General features: G+C 37.4%; 1 long non-coding RNA gene across 1 annotated transcript; it reads left to right on the top strand.

Moving 5' to 3' along the window:
- Positions 1-738: 738 nt before the first annotated feature.
- On the top strand, positions 739-3,572 carry LOC111392125. The gene is made up of 4 exons (XR_002702222.1): positions 739-1,757; positions 1,857-2,264; positions 2,350-2,727; positions 2,813-3,572. It is a non-coding gene; the product is annotated as an uncharacterized LOC111392125 (long non-coding RNA).
- The last annotated feature ends 13,814 nt before the right edge of the window (positions 3,573-17,386 follow it).

Below are 17,386 nucleotides of genomic sequence, written 5' to 3'. Positions count from 1 at the left end.
GGTCAAGGGCTGACAACTCTCCTGTTGCTATAGCAAAATCTTTAAAAGTAACCAAATCATACTAGGAATTATTATACTTACTCACTCATCTTTTCTTACTTCGTCCTTATGCCTCACATTGGTTTTTAATGGATTTAAAGATTTACAATTTCTATTCTAGAGGTTGAGTTGCAAAAAACACAAGTACTGGAAATGTATAAAATTGTTACTTGATTAAGGTTTGAGTTTCATGACCATGATGTACATAAAGGAAAATACATTCCTTCAAAAGTGCTATTTAAGTCAGTTCTGTGTATTCATATAGAAACGGTGAAAGGCCCAAGCCCAGATCATTTTTAGTCTAAGCCCAATGAAAAACTGGACTACAGAAAGAAAACGGAAATCTAGCGATATTCAAAAACTCGATTTACGAAATTGACGAAGGGCAAACCTTTTCTTCAGCTCCGCCGCGGCGCTATTATTTCTCTCCTCCGCCGGTAATTATATCAGCCACTCTTCTGGATGTAACAAAAACAGCAACGGTTTTGAACAATGTCTTGAATTTACTTATAATTAGTCATAAGACTCTATTTTTTGCTCGGGTTTTCTGTGTTTTGAGAAAAAAAGAGAAGGAAAAGGATGGCGTACGCAGCGATGAAGCCGACGAAACCGGGGCTGGAGGAGCCACAAGAGCAGATTCACAAGATCCGTATCACGCTCTCTTCCAAAAAACGTGAAGAATCTTGAAAAAGGTATTCTTTTGTTTATATTATGATGGAATTTGGTTATAAGTTTTGATGCCTATAATTAACTGGTTTCTAGGTGTACTTGTGTTGCAATTCCGTTCAGTGACAATTTATATTTCAGGAAAAGTTCATATATCCTTTTCATTATTGTTAGATTTATTTTTCAACATTTTCGTAGTTGTTTAAATGTTCTATTTTCTATCCCATTTACTGGGAGTCACCGGGTACCTATCTCCGGATTTTTTTTTCCCTGTTTCGAACTTTTTTTAGTTCCGATTAAGAGAGACATGGTGAGTGGGGGAAGAAAAGGAAAATTAAGTGGTGATTCAAAACAAGAGAAAGAAAAGGTACTTTATTTGATAACAAAAAATTGGTTATGCCATGGATATTTATATCGTTAGTTCATTCAAGAAATCGTCCATTTGGAAGGTACTCTTCGAAAATAAATTTGTTTTTATCCCTTCATACTGCATTTGTTTGTCAGAATTTGAATATTGAAAATGGTCAGTGCTACAGATGTCACGATTTCATAAATTAGGGTTCTTTATTTTGGGAAATTTAGTTGTAGAAATAGAAGGGAGAATTTCTGTGAATACTTCTGAATTTCAAGCTCAATGAACCGGATTGCATGTCTATCTCTCTTGAGATTATTTCCATTTTGACTACTTTGCTGAACTGAGTGAACCTCTCCATATTTCTCCCTCTCTGCTCTATACCTACACAAATATGCATATGCATCAGTATCTATATGTTTTGTATTACATTTTAATGATTGCTTGTGTAATTAATATTGATGCTACCAAAAATCGCACATGTTATTTCCCGAGCTTTATGATTGAGATTGATTGAGAACTTGGGCACGTCCCTTATTCCCATGGACATCCCCGTCCGTTCACACCTCGAGAGTGAGGCGGTGCTGACCTACCCACAAGAACCCTCGGAAGTGTAAGGAACATGTGATTATCAAGACTGCTAGGGAGTTCGGGGTCATGCCCTCTGAGTCCATTGAGACCGTGCTAGGAGCTTAAGAGGGTGAGATGACATGTTTTAGAGATATTCTTAAAGCCGGACTTAGGTGGCTTCTTTACCCTTTCTTTATTCATTTCCTGACCTCGTATTATTTGTGTTCAGGCGGGCCAGTTGGCCCTTAATGGATGGAGGCTACTGGTCTACTTTTTCATTTTATGTAGATGTCTCGAGGTCGAGCCTTGACTCGATCTCTTAAGAATGTGATATGAAATTCTCCTCGAGGTATAACTGTTTTGTTTATTTATCGACGAAGAGGGTTTTAGGACACTAGATACCCTGAGCTCACTTATGGATTGGAAATAACGATTCTTCTTTGTGAAATCTCAAGACCCTGACCATCCATTTAGCCCGAAGTGGGAAATCCCTAATAAGGATAGGTTCAACGAGGGCCAGGCCTACTTCGAGGTTTTAGAGATGGATAGGTTAAGGTTAGTGACTCCCCAACGGAAAAGATTGATGACCTGCTCGAGGATGATACCCTCGACCTTGCGAACGTGAGAGGCCTTGAGTGTATGATCTTCACCCCTTTATGCTTTTCTCTTACCATTCTTGAACTCTAGATCGAGCTAATGCCTTGTGTTTTTATTTTTTGTAGATTTGGAGATGTCTTCTGATCTATCAAACTCCTCGCGAACGTCTGCAATAAGGCCAAAGGCCTAAAGCCTAAGGTCCCTATCCCGTTCAAGGGAAAGAAAAGGGCTAGGGAGGTCACACCAAGACAAATCCCGAGTGGTTTAGGACAGACATCAAAGAGCCCTACCTCGCCATCGTAGCCCATCCCCAAGCTGCAAGCTTAGGATTCGACTCCTCAGGCTGGCTCAAACATTGTGGATCAGGATCACGTCCCCATGCCCACCAGGTCGTTCGAGGAGTATGCTGAATGCTCGTTGATCCAGAGAGCATTGTGGACAAGTATGAGAAGGAGGTTAACCTTCATGAAAGGGTCCAAACCCTCGAGCTACTCGCTCTGAAGGTATGATCTTGATGTTAACGCTGCTTTCCTATTTTTCTATTCTTTTTGGATTGTTCTGACATCGGGTATAATATTTACTTTGCAGTCTTTAAGTTAGCTTGAGGCCTGACATTGAACATCTCGAGCAAGTTAGAGGAGCTCGAGGCCAAGAATGAGTGGGCGAGGAAAAGGGTTTTCGAGCTCGAGAGAGAGCGAGATGATGCTAGGGCATATTTGAGGAGGACCTGAGATGAGATCGGGGTGGCTAAGGATAAGGCCGAAGAAGCTAAGCTCGAGCTCGTACAAGCCAGAAAGGGCTTTGAGGTTGAACTGGCCAGGGCTCTAGCTCAGGCTATTGAGGACTTCAAGAAGTCGGAGGAGTTCGGGACCCTCCTAGGGCAGTATGGGTCGAGCTCATATCACTACGGCTTGAGGCTTGCTCGATTATTTTTGCGGATGAAGCTCCTCGATGATTTGAACCCTATGTTAGAGGGATTGAGAACGTTTAGAGCTTGCCAATTATCTTGAGCTCTCTGCATCGGAGGTCGATGAAGACAATGATGACGGAGATGATGTTGGGACCCTTGATTAGAGTGATGCCGCCAATGCCATTGACCTCGATTAGGTCTTATCCCTTGAACTTTTGCTTACTAATTTTTGAAAATTTTTTAAAGTACATTGCCCGACCTGGGCTTTTACCTTTTGGAAATGCTATTACTAGCTTGATGTTTTGCGTTTATCAAATATTTGCTCATGCCTTGTCTTCTACGCATGTTTTTTTATCTGTTTTGCTCATGTGTTGTTTTGTGCATGTATTAAGGTCGAGATATATATATCGTGTAAAGTAGCAATGTATTATGATCCCAGCTCAAGTGTTAGCATTGTGTGATGCGAGCTATGGATTTTATGGGTCCTAGCTCAGACAATTTTTGACATTAAAGGTATATCTCAAGCAAGCATAAAGATCGTGTTTTGTAAAATATTTATCAAGTAGAGTTTGTGCATTTTTGGTTCGTCGTCTCTTTGACTATGATGTAAGAGCTTTTACGTGTTTAGCTTGTGTATTAATTGAATTTTTCAGTGCGTAGTTTGAGCAGGTATTGTCAAGGGATGTCGACAAAATATGACCGAGCTCAAGCTTCGTATTCCTTAATGTTATGATAAATCTGGGTCATCGACGTACGGGTGTAAGCCCGACCTAATGGGTCTCTGTGGTCAATCATGTAACCTTTAGTTAAATGTGTGGAGCACAGCCTTATGCTAATTTTAGTGTTAGCTGTACGCATGGGGCACAGTATTATGCTAATTTTAAAGTGTTAGCTGCTTGCACGCGAGAGTACTGTCTTATGCTAACTTGAAGTATTAGCTGCATGCACGGGACACGGTCTTATGCTAATATTGAGTTACAGGGAGAGACAATAATGCAAAAGAAAACTCTTATCATAGTAAAGTGCTCAAGGGTGTCCAGGCCCGAGCTTCTAAACATGAAAATTGTCGAGGCATGCAAGCCCGAAAAGCAAAAAGAGAAAATAAACTTCCAGTGAGCATGCAAGCTCAAAAAACAAGAAAAATGCTATAGCTATGGCCAACTATTTGTAATAAGTCTTCAGGTTGTCGGCGTTCCAAGGTCTTGGGTGTGGCTTTCCCGAGGTGTCTTTGAGGCTGTAAGCTCCGCCCTTTTACCTTCGTTTGACTTCAAAAAGCCCTTCCTATGCTGGTCCAAGGTTACCTGTAGGACAACCAGCTGCTTCTGCTCTTTTAATGACCAAATCCCCAACTCTGAACCTCCTTGGCTTGACCATCCTATTGAAGTATCTAGCTGTTTTGTTTTGATAACTTACAGCTTTAAGTGAAGAGGTGTTCGATTGCTCTCTCTTCCAGGTCTGTCTTGAGCCTCCTCAATGTAGGAAGTTTGACTTCAATTGGGATCTTAGCCTCTAAGCCAAAGGCTAACATGAAAGGTCTCGCTGGTTGTTGTTTTATGTGAAGTCTTGTATGCCCCAATCCTCCTTTGAAAATCTTGCAAAGTATGATCCGATTAGTTACTTCAGCGAGGCCATTGCTCTGAGGGTGTGACATCGGGGTCAGATGGTGTTCAATCCCAAAGTTGACAAAAATTTGTTAAGCTGCCTTCCATTATCTGTTATGAGCACCTTTTGCACCCCGAACCTTCATATAATGGGCTTCCATACAAATGATTTGAGTTTGGACTTCGAGATTGTTGCTAAGGATTTTGCTTCTACCCACTTTGTAAAATATTCCACTGCTACCGCCAAAAACTTCAATTGTCCTTTGGTCAAGGGAAAGGGTCCAAGGATATCAACTCCCCATTGCTCAAAAGGAGCTGAATAATGGATTAAAGTTAGCTCTTCAGTGGGTGCACGTATGACATTGTCGAACTTCTGGCACTTGTCGCACCTCCGAACACAATCTGCTGCATCTTGGCCAGTAATACTCATACCTTATGAGTTTGTAGGCAAGGGCTCGGGCTTCTTGATGATTCCCACTTATGCCTTCGTGAACTTCAGTCAAGGCTTAAAGAGACTTGGAAGGTCTAAGACATCTCGGGTAGGGGAGTGAAAAACATCTACAAAACAAAACTCCTCTAATGATACAGTACCTTGGTGCTCTAGGGACCAAATGCTCCTTTCAGCTCGGGGTTAGACGGTAGGTTCTTATCTACGATGCTTGGACTTGGGTACGGTTGTCGAATTTTGGTATATTTCTAGGAGTCGGGTCTTTCTCATTTTTGAAATTAAGATATGGGGTTACGGTTAAAAATGTTCTGAATTTTGGATACGTGTACGGGGATATGTTTTACAAAAAATATATTTTTTTAAATGATAGAAAAATACCAAAATAACAAAGAGAAAAATGGTTTAACTAAAGCAAATAACCACAATATTAAAGCAAAATAGTAAAATACCACAATTCAAATGTTTCATATAATGATAAAATCCATATCCAAATTCAAAGACTAAATTCTTGTAATTCGTTTGGTTGCAACACAGTACGAACATCCATGCACATATACCTAGCTAGCTCAGAAGGAATTTCAAGATTTGTACCACCAATATTAATCGCTCTAGATGTTGATGAACTAGAACTAAATGAAGGAATACTTGTATTGTTATCTAAATAATTTCATAAAATTTTGGAATTTGTTGAAATATTTTTTGAAAAAGAACCTTGGGAAGTAGAACTACCTTGATCTACCTTTTCAGCATAGTAATTATACATTTAACATAAAAAAGATTCTATATGCACATGTGATAATTTTATATTCAAAAAATCTGATATCCCCTTTATAGTGGCTTTTGTGCCAGTTAAATTAAGTCGAGGGTCCATTACTGAAACTAAAAGAAATAAAGAAGGCAATTCTTTCCAATATTTACAAAATTTTAATTTTATAGAGCGGACTATATCAGGAAAAGTGGGAAATTTCTATATTTATGAAATGCTTGTGAAAAGTAGAAAAAATATTGTAAAACAAGAGAAGATGTTGGGTAATAAATACCGCTACATTCCTTTATAGCATCGAAAAAAGGTTGTAAGAATTTTTTCACGTAAAATACAATAGTCCATTTTCAATCTTCCAAATTATGTTTGGGTCCGAGTGTATTCCTACCATTATAATATAGGAAAGTCATTTTATCGTAATTTTCACACGAATGTAACATAAGATATGTAGAGTTCCACCTATGTGTTACATCAGTGGCAAATGATTTCTCCTGCAATCCATACTCTGCACACAAACTATTAAATGCTTGTTTTTTTGCTGGTGACACAGTAATAAAATTTATTGCTTGTTAATTTTATCTAAAGGTGAACTTATATGTTTTAATCCAACTTTTACAATCAAATTAATAATATGACATACACAACGTTGATGAAAAAATAAATTTCCAAATACGAGTTAAGATCAGCAATAAATCTTTCAATAACAACTTTGTTCACTGCAGCATTATCAAAAGTAAAACTTCCAACCATATCTTGTATACCATATTCTTGTATGATATCTTTTAAAACCATGTATATGTTAGTGGCATTATGGGGATATTCTACACATCTGAATGCAATAATTCTTTTATGTAGAAGCCACATGTGATCAATATAATAAGTCGTAGCAGCAATATAATATTTTCTATTATAATCGGTCCATAAATCAGAGGTAAACGATATAACACTATTAAAACTTTTTAGACCTTCAATAGTAACTTGTTTTCTTCTGTTATATAATTTTATGCTATCTGAATGAAGAGTATTTCTAGAATAAGAAAAATGCCTGGGTTGGAGATATTTCTGCATGAGTCGGGTAAAGTGTATTGAGTTTATCATCGTAAGCGGCATCTCTGCTGCAGCCACGTATGCAGTCATTCCTTCACGAAATCTTTCCTGTGAATATACAAAGGTGAAAAGAATAGAATCAGAGCCGCCAAACATTAGTTCGATCTGTTTCGAGTCGAGATTGGTTGGTTTCGTTTTGCAACTCCTTAATACGTGTCTATTCAAATGCGTTGTGCTCGAACTGGGCTTCCAACTAAGTTATTTGCCACAGTAATTCCGACATGTTTTCCAAATATCTACTCCATTTTGAACACCAATTTTTTTACTTATCATATGTTGTCAACAATTCGATGATTCTTTTTTTGATCTTTTTGTCTCGAGTACTTGAACTTCTTCCTCTTCAATATCCTCCAAATTAATTGGAACATTTTGACATGCATCGTAGTTAGATGGAGTACTCGAGCTACCGCTAAACTGATTAACTTCATCACTTGTAAAATTCATAATAACTAGTATAATAAAAAATATTGAATATTAGACTGTAGAGTGAAAGAAATTGAATATATTAATTGTTATATGAGAAGTGAAAAAGAAGAAATTGAAACTTGAATAATTGAATCTGAATCTATAGTATAGAAATAATGCGAATTAAAATTGATAACAAAGTGATTTAAAATTTAAAAAATCACCCCATATTTATAGACAAAAAATCCACGTTATTTTTCAAATTTGAACTTTAAAAACGCTTCGTAAAAAATACAGCTAAAGCTGCCCCCAGCCCCAGCCGGCAACTATAAAGCTGTCTAAAAATACAGCTTTATAGCTGCTCGACTTGTTGCCTTATAGCTGCCAAGCTATACTTGCTGCCTCATTTTTTTTTAAATTTTTTGCTTTTCTTTTTTTTCCCTTTAATTTAGCTCAGGCCGAGCCTTATTGTCACGGGCCAAAAATGGCCAGTGACACGAGCCGACCCGAGCCACACGGGCTTGCTCGGGCTCGGGCTCGGGCTCGGGCTCGGGCCAACCTCTTATTTTGAGGCTCGGTTGCTACGAGCCACGAGCCAGGCGGGCTCGGGCTTTTCCCGAGCCGAGCCACTAGCCACCTGAGCCACCGAACTTTTTTGACACCCTAGGTAGAGTAGAAGTTATGACTTAATATTGCTACTGCTGAGTAATCAATTTCCCATATTCATGTGTATTTTTTTTTTGAATCCCGGACTTGATATTATTTCATTTGAATGTTGAGGATCCATTTGCTAGTTCTGGAATGGATGAGGATGAAGCAATATTTATATTTCCAAATAGGGGTGTCAAAAAGGCTCGGTGGCTCGTAGCAACCGAGCCTCAAAATAAGAGGTTGGCCCTAGCCCGAGCAAGCCCATGTGGCTCGTCGAGCCGGACGAGCCACACGGGCCATTTTTGGCATATGACAATAAGGCTCGGCCCGAGCTAAATTAATGGGAAAAAAAAAGTAGAAAATTTTAAAAAAAAATGAGGCAGCAGTAACTTGCTGTCTGGCAGCTATAAAGCTGTCTTTTTAGACAGCTTTATAGCTTAAGGCAGATATAGCTGCATTTTTTACAAGGCGTTTTTGAAATTCAAATTTGAAAAATAATGCGGATTTTTTGTCTATAAATATGGGGTGATTTTTGAAATTTTAAATCACTTTATTATCAATTTTAATTCGTGTTATTTCTATATTATAGATTCAGATTCAATCATTCAAGTTTCAATTTCTTCTTTCTCACTTCTCAGTTTACATATAATAATTAATATATTCAATTTCTTTCACTCTACAGTCTAATATTCAATATTTTTTGTTATACTAGTTATTATGGATTTTACAAGTGATGAAGTTAATCAGTTTGACGGTAGCTCGAGTACTCCATCTAACTACGATGCATGTCAAAATGTTTTAATTAATTTGGAGGATATTGAAGAGGAAGAAATTCAAGTACTCGAGACAAAAATGTCAAAAAAAGAATCATCGGATTGTTGGCAACATATGACACGTAAAAAAATTGGTGTTCAAAATGAAGTAGATATTTGGAAAGCATGTTGCAATTACTGTGGCAAAGAACTTAGTTGGAAGCCCGGTTCGAGCACAACGCATTTGAATAGATACGTATTAAGGAGTTGCAAAGCGAAACCAGCCGATCTCAACTCGAAACAGACTGAACTAGTGTTTGGCGGTTCTGATTCTACTCTTTCCACCTTTGTATATTCACAGGGAAGATTTCGTGAAGGAATGACTGCATACGTGGTTGCAGCAGAGATGCCACTTACGATGATAGACTCAATACACTTTACGGGATTTGTGCAGAAATATCTCCAATCCAGGTATTCTTCTTATTCTAGAAATACTCTTCGTTCGAATAGCATCAAATTATATAACATAAGGTTGTATCGTTTACCTTTGATTATGGACCGGTTGTAATAGAAAATGTTATATTGCTGCTACGACTCATTATATTAATCACCTGTGGCTTCTACATAAAAGAATTATTACATTCAGATGTATAGAATATCTCCATAATTTTACTAACATATACATGGTTTTAAAAGATATCATACAGAAATATGGTATATAAGATATGGTTCGAAATTTTACTTTTGATAATGCTACAGTGAACAAAGTTGTTATTGAAAGATTTGTCATATCATTAATTTGATTGTAAAAGTTGGATTAGAACATATAAGATCACCTTTAGATAAAATTAGACAAGTAATAAATTTTATTGCTGTGTCACCAGCAAGAAAACAAACATTTAATAGTTTGTGTGCAGAGTATGGATTATAGGAGAAATCATTTGCCACTGATATAATGCATAGGTGGAACTCTATATATCTTATGTTACATTCGTGTGAAAATTACGATAAAGTGATTTCACTCTATTATAATGGTAGGCATACACTCGGGCCCGAACATAATTTGGAAAATTGGGAATGGACTATTGCATTTTACGTGAAAAAATTCTTACAACCTTTTTTCGATGCTACAAAGGAATGTAGCGGTGTATATTACCATACATTTTCTCTTGTTTTACAACATTTTTTCTACATTTCACAAGCATTTTATAAATATAGGAATTTGCCACTTTTTGCTGATGTCGTCCGCTTTATGGAGTTAAAATTTTGTAAATATTGGGAAGAGTTGCTTTCTTTATTTCTTTTAGCTTCAGTAATGGATCCTCGACTTAATTTAACTGGCATAAAAGCCACTGTAAATGGGATATCAGATTATTTGAATATAGAATTATCACGTGCATATAGAATCTTTTTTATGTGAAATGTATAACTATTATGCTGAAAATGTAGGTCAGGGTAGTTCTACTTCCCAATGTTCTCTTTCAACAAATTCTGAAAAATTATGGAATTATTTAGATAGCAATACAAGTATTCCTTTATTTAGTTCTAGTTCATCAGCATCTAGAGTGATCAATATTAGTGGTACAAATATTGAAATTCCTTCTGAATTAGCTAGGTATATGTGCGTGGATGTTCGTAGTGTGTTGCAACCAAACGAATTACAAGAATTTAGTCTTTTAAATTGGTAGAGGTGTAACGAAAGGCAATATCCAATTGTATCAAAAATTGCACGTGATCTACTAACACCACCGGTGTCTGCGGTAGTATCGGAGGTTACATTCAGTTTAGGTGGTCGAATTTTATCAGATGAACGATCAAGACTAAAAAAAGATATATTGGAGGCTTTGATATGCTTGAATGATTGGGAATGTGCGGTATTACGTGTTCAAGAACATGTTGACAGTATAATGGCCGAAGAGTTGTGGTATATTCAAACATAGGATGTTGTAAGTTTTGAAATTAATATTTTTTCTTTAAGAAATGCATTTTTTAAATTTATTTGATTCAAGAAAAATTGTACACGAAATATTTTATTCATGTATAATTTTAACTTCGCCTACGTTGATTGTAACAGTTTCCAAGCCAAGAAAAAGGAGGAGAGTTGTAATTTATAACTTTTATTTAATTTGTTATTCGTATAAATTACATAATTTTGTAATTTGTAATTTTTAAATTATTTAAAAAAAATGTAAGTTTTGTAATGCGATTAAACATTTAAAAAATATTCAACTATAACTATTTTAATATTTTTAAATTCTTTATTTATGTTTATTCTATTTGTATTTTTTTTATCGGTATTCTATTTGTATTATTAAATTTACATGTACATGTAAAATACCTGTGCACTATTATCAGCCCCGTTTCTAATTTAAAGCATAATTTCTTTGCCTTCTACATTAAATAAATTGCACTACAACAATTGGCATGTGAAAAAAATGTCATTAAAAATTATTTAAAAATTGGCAAAAACAAAAAAAAAAATTTGAAAAAACCGAGCCAGCTCGGCCCGTAAAAAGCCCGAGCTGCGGAGCCGTATTTTTTGGCCGAGCTTTTGCTCCGCTCGAGCTCGGAAAAAGCCCGCTATGATTTACTCGAGCCGAGAGCCGGCTCGGCTCGTTTACATCCTATCTCCAACACTTCGGACTGAGAGATAGGATTTGAAGTAATGATATTAACATGGTGGGATTCTTATTTATTTTGCAATGTCCAAAGGCATAATTTTTCCAAAATGCACATTTTTGTCCATTAGGACTTGAGAACAATGCACTATTGGCTTTTCTAGTCTCCATCTTCCTTTAGACATGTCAATTTTTCTCTTGATTCAAAGATCAAGGTGTGCAGAGGACCTAACTGGAACAAGAAGAAACTTAAGTGGCTAATTTGGAAGGAAAAAACTTGGGGATCCCAGTGAAATTTTGCTTAAAGTTTGGTGGCCACCAGGCTTTTTAATCTGGAAGGAAAATAGAATTATGCAATGCTCATTTACAAATTGATGGATTAGATGGTGACTGGTGAGAAATACTGATTTTTAGGTCAAATTGTGCCCAAGGTGTGTGTATGTAATAGTTTAAATAGCTTTTCTAACTTTGAAATGATTGCTATAGAAGACTGGGTTTTCTTCATTTTCCATTCTTTCATGTCATTGTTCTTTTACCATTCCAATTAAATAGATTTTTCTCTGATTTTTTTTCATGATCTGAACTTCAACAGTGTGCGGATTTGGTTCGCGGTGCGAAGGACAAGATGCTCAGGGTCAAGGGACCAGTCCGGATGCCCACCAAGGTTCTTCATATTACCACACGGAAATCCCCTTGTGGTGAAGGTATTCATTCTGGCATAACTAGTAAAATGTGATTTAGTTAGTGTCAAGCTCTCTATATTAGTGCATTAGCTAAAAGAATTAGAATACGCAAATCTTAAAGCTGTCTGTGAATTGTCGCTGAAACTGTTGTGTCTATCATTTAGCATAATTATGTTTAGAAGTTGTCATCATATAATTCTCTGTTCTTTATTTTGCACTGAGTAGTGGATCACTTATGCATAATGCTTTGCACATTAATTCGATGCGTTCGAGTCACTTTTTGATGGAGAGCATGAGATACTTGATATTATTGACATTGATACTTGATCTGCAGGAACCAATACATGGGATAGGTTTGAGCTTCGTGTTCACAAGCGTGTGATTGACCTCTTCAGTTCCCCAGATGTGGTTAAGCAAATCACCTCAATCACAATTGAACCTGGTGTAGAGGTTGAGGTTACAATTGCTGATTCTTAGATTTGCCTCAGCCATATTTCGTACTTGTTAGTTTTTAAACCTTTCTTTCTATTCTGTCCTCTTTGGGGTTTCTGGAATTTGCATTTTGAATCTCCAAATACCGGGCTTAAGGTCTGTAGGGACGATGCCAATGGAGCTATGTTACTACGATGACTATTGCTTTGCGAGGAGGAGAAATGTTATTGATCGAATTTGCAGTTGAATTCTTTGTCAAATGGGTGTGAATCATCATTGATTTTTGTTAATGTTCTTTACTGGTATTTACTAGAGCAGTAACAGTTTTTGAATATCATTATTTACTAGGAGCTGAACTGCTGTTCATACAGTAAAAAAAAAAAAGAATTCTTTGTCAAATGGGTGTGAATCATCATTGATTTTTGTTAATGTTCTTTACTGGTATTTACTAGAGCAGTAACAGTTTTTGAATATCATTATTTACTAGGAGCTGAACTTTTTTTAAAAAAAAAAAAAAAAAAAAAAAAAATCTAAAGAAACTCTAATTTGTAGCTGTTCACTGAATTGAGTTACTACAAAAGTAAAACAGTTAATTTCCTTTTAATCAAGAACCCGACAAGAAAACAAAACCATAAACACAATCAAACCTATCAAATCCGAAAACCAAAATCCTATTTCACCTAAAATCCCCAACACCACTCCTAACCAGCCTAGAAATCCAGTGCCATACAAAACTCGAAACCCTTTCATTCATCAACAGAATAGAAGCCTCTGCTAAGAATGTTGTCGAAATCAATGATCACCATACGCTTGCATGTCTTATGGTTGAGGCATTGGATTTACTAGGTGGGATGGCACGAGAGGAATGTGAACCTGATTCAATTATCTTGTCGATCTCGTAGATGCTAAAATCAGTTGATCTCTGTTGACACACTAAAAGTGTAGCCCAAATTGAATAGCCCAAGGAATGAAGCTCAATTGAGGAATTCAGGATAAAGGCTCAGACAGGGTTATTAATGAATGTAGTGGAAACTCACGAACACAGTAACATCATCGCCCAAGCTTGCAAGACGCCCAAAATCTGAGCGAATGGAGTGCTTTACAGTCGCCCAGAGCGATGACCCTGTTCTCACCCATACCTTCGAATCACCCAAGATCTTAGCAAACATAAAATGTTATGGTTATTCAGAAATGCAGTTATTGAAACAGTTATTGAGTAACCATATCACATTTCATGATTCAAGGAACCCAGTTGAAGGCGGTTGAACGACAAAGAGTAGTGGCAGCAGTTAGAGATGGCAGTTCCACGACAAGTTAACCACCATAAAGAAAGTGGGTGGTTATGAAGCAATCAAGTAGTTTCCAAGCGGTTTGTCACAAAGGAATTATCAAGGGAATATAAAAGGAAGAGGAGACATAGAGGAAAAGGACCCCCGAATCAAACACTCTCAAACAGAAAATATGTAATTTCAATTTATTAGTTTAAACTTAAACATTTCTTTTAGTACTCGTGTGCTTGCGCCCCTTGGAGACATTCTGTTTAGTTCCAATTGTAAATCATCGCCAATAAAACACTCCTTTTTAGGACTTTGTCTCAAGAGGTTTGTTCCTTATACAATCGTCTGATCCCTTTTTAATTGTTAGCGACTACTCGCGCGAAACAATTTAACACGCCCAGTGGGACTTTGGTGTTTGGTGTTGAAGATACAAAAGGTAAAACAATATGCCTCACAAATCTGATAAGGAAGCAGCAAGTGAGGGAGGAGTCCAGTCTGTGATCGAGCGATATGAGGGGCAGCATAACTTTCCACAAACAGAGGGACAAAGTCAGAGCAGTCACAGTCGTTACGAACTAATGACAGAGTTGAGTCTTCGAACCATACGTGCATTACTTAGAGAACTCACACAGGATGTCGTTGAACAGGTAAATCTACGAAATATTCATAATATGGAAAGATTTGCCCAAAATGGGAATGCACATTATGACAACATGGCCAAACAACTGAATACTTTGAATGAAATAATGAATAAGTTAGTAGGCCAAATTTGTCAGCCAGTTGTGTCTCTTGCAAATCACTTTCAAGCTAGGGCAATTGTGGGACATAATCCCCTAGTCCTAAGTCCAAGTCAAGGGATAGAACCACCTTTTCGTCCCTCTACTTCAAACCAGGGGATGGTGTAATGCCAAATCAGAATAGTGGTAATGGTACAGCTAACTTGGGGGGTAATCTAAATGTAAGAGACAATGTCCTAAATAATGGACAGAATGCCCCACGTGTTAATGATGGAATAAATATTTAGGCTAATGATAACAATGGCTCAAATCAAGGCAACTTTGTTGCCAACCAAGGACCAAACATCAGGCCTCAAGAAAATTAACCGATCAACCAACCTGTAGGAATCCCATATGACCCCAACGTCGTGTTGAGGAATCAAATTATGGAAATAGTACAGGATTAGATGGCTTTTGGAGTACGTCCTGTCATTAGGCCGATTTACACAAAGCCATATCCTGATTGGGTAGACCAAGCATATCCATGGCCTAGAGGGTATAAAGTGCCAGAATTCTCACTATTTACCGGTTTAGGAGAGGTGTCTACTCTAGAACACATAAGACAATTCACACTGCAAAGTAGTGAAGTAACAGACTACCATAAAATGAGGTTGTTCCCTAGTTCATTAACAGGAATAGCTTTCTCCTGATTCATCAATTTTCCAGCGAACTCCGTTCAAACATGGCAACAATTGAAGCAATTGTTCCATGCTCAGTTTTGTAAGACTGAGTCTGAAGTTTCTTTGGCTGATTTGGCGAGTCTGTGTCAAATGCCAAACGAATGGGCAGAAGGTTTCTTTTAAAGGTTCAAGACAGCAAGAAGTAAATGTTTTGTACCTCTGCCCGAAAAGGAGTTTGTCAAAATCGCTCAAAATTATCTAAACTTTGATTTGAAAAAGAAATTCCAAGACAAGGAATTTCCTGATCTTTTTCAATTGAACGCAAGTGTGATTAGGTATGAACGATTAATAAGAAAAGAAGAATAAATGAAAAATTCTAGCAAGAGGACTTTTTATAGAGACCCAAATTTTGATATTCATGCCATTAATGACGAATATTACGATCAAGCCGAAATGTGTTTGGTCGAATTGATTAAAGGAGATACGTATACTTGTCCTATAATGGCTAAGTCTAGACTGTCGGGTAAGGATGATCCTATAAAAGATGAAAACAAAAAGGTTAAAACATTCTCGTTCGATGTAACTAAAGCTGACTTTATATTTGATAAATTATATAAGGATAAACAGATAAAGTTGAGCTATAAACATAAATTGCCAAGTCCTGAACAAGTTAAGGGTAAAAAATATTGTAAGTGGCATAATGCATGGTCACATTTGACTAACAACTGCTTGGTTTTTCGTCATATGTTACAGGATGCCATTGAATCAGGACGAATTACGTTCGAGGATAAGAAGAAAATGGCAGTGGATGAAAACCCTTTTCCACAGCTACTTGGGGTGGACATGGTGACGACTAGTTTCAAAAATAAGTTGTCAAAATTCAAGTTGGTCATAGAGGACGGGGAAGAGGACCCTGGGCCACATTCCAGTGTCTTTGAACGTATCAAAGGGAAGGAGCCCAAAAAGGATGAAGACGTCCTATGTGCAAGATGCAAAAGAGAAGTGAGTACAAATACAGAGAAACCAGGGATATGGCAGCATCACCATCGCCCTAGTTTTTTCCCAAATGCTCAGCCTGGTAGAAGGCAAGGTACTATAGGGGACCACCTTTTGAGAGGCAGTTCAGGCCAGTAAATAATGGGAGAACATTCAGGCCACAACTTCGCCAACCAAATATATGACATTCGTTCCAATATAATGCAGGAAAGGTGATACCCTTCAACGAGATGACTAGAACCCAACAAAGGCGTTTTCAACGGAACTATGGACGAATGATGAGGCAACAACAGGGAATACCACGTTCTAAAGCGCCTAAACTGCTCAAGGTAGCCAATCAAAATATTCTCAAAGACAGTGAAGAGATTGGTATAGGTGTTACAATGGAAGAATTGCCAAAAACTTCTTCTGGGAGATCGAAGTTTGAGTGAGACAGAAGAGATGGAGAAGATCCAGATTAGCTCCTTACTATTCAATTTGGTACGTTACCTCCTGTCATAGCTAATAATTACTTACTAGCCAATGAGTCCAAGAACAAAGAGAAAGAAGAAGAAGAAAGGGAGGATAACGAAGAAGAATCATGTATGCTGGAATGTGAAGAAGGCCAAACTTCTAGAGGGGCCTATGATGATGAAGGGGATGATGGTATGACGGACATCGAAGAGGAAATTGGTTTGGAAGTAGAAAGAAGAAAGAGAGGGGTATCGTACAATACTCTGTTGAAGCAACTACATCGAGAGGGGGTTCGTGAAGTGGACTTGTTGGGGAAACCATCTGGGTGTTCTTTCGATTATTACGTGCTGTACGGGACGCCCAAAAGGAAAAAGAGAGTTCTTCGCTCTAAAAAGTATGGATCAACTCCAAGAATAATGCCTTCTCCCACAGGTTGGGTAATCGAAGAATGAGCATTGAAAAACAGTAAAAAGGAAATTCAGGAAATAGAAGCTCAGTGCGACATACTGCACGTTGACTTATCACAAAAGGATAACTCGACAGAGGACAAATAGGAAGTGAAAATAGATGTTGCCGAAAAGGTTATCTTTAAGAGACCAGGCATGAAGTTAACTAAACACTTGAGGCCATTGTACGTTAAAGTTTTAGTTAACGGCATACCTGTGGCAAA

The sequence above is a fragment of the Olea europaea genome, chromosome 1, assembly GCF_002742605.1.
Source record: "Olea europaea var. sylvestris chromosome 1, O_europaea_v1, whole genome shotgun sequence".
Lineage (NCBI taxonomy): Eukaryota > Viridiplantae > Streptophyta > Magnoliopsida > Lamiales > Oleaceae > Olea > Olea europaea.
Note: the sequence above shows the minus strand (reverse complement) of the source record. Positions and strands in the feature narration are given on the sequence as shown.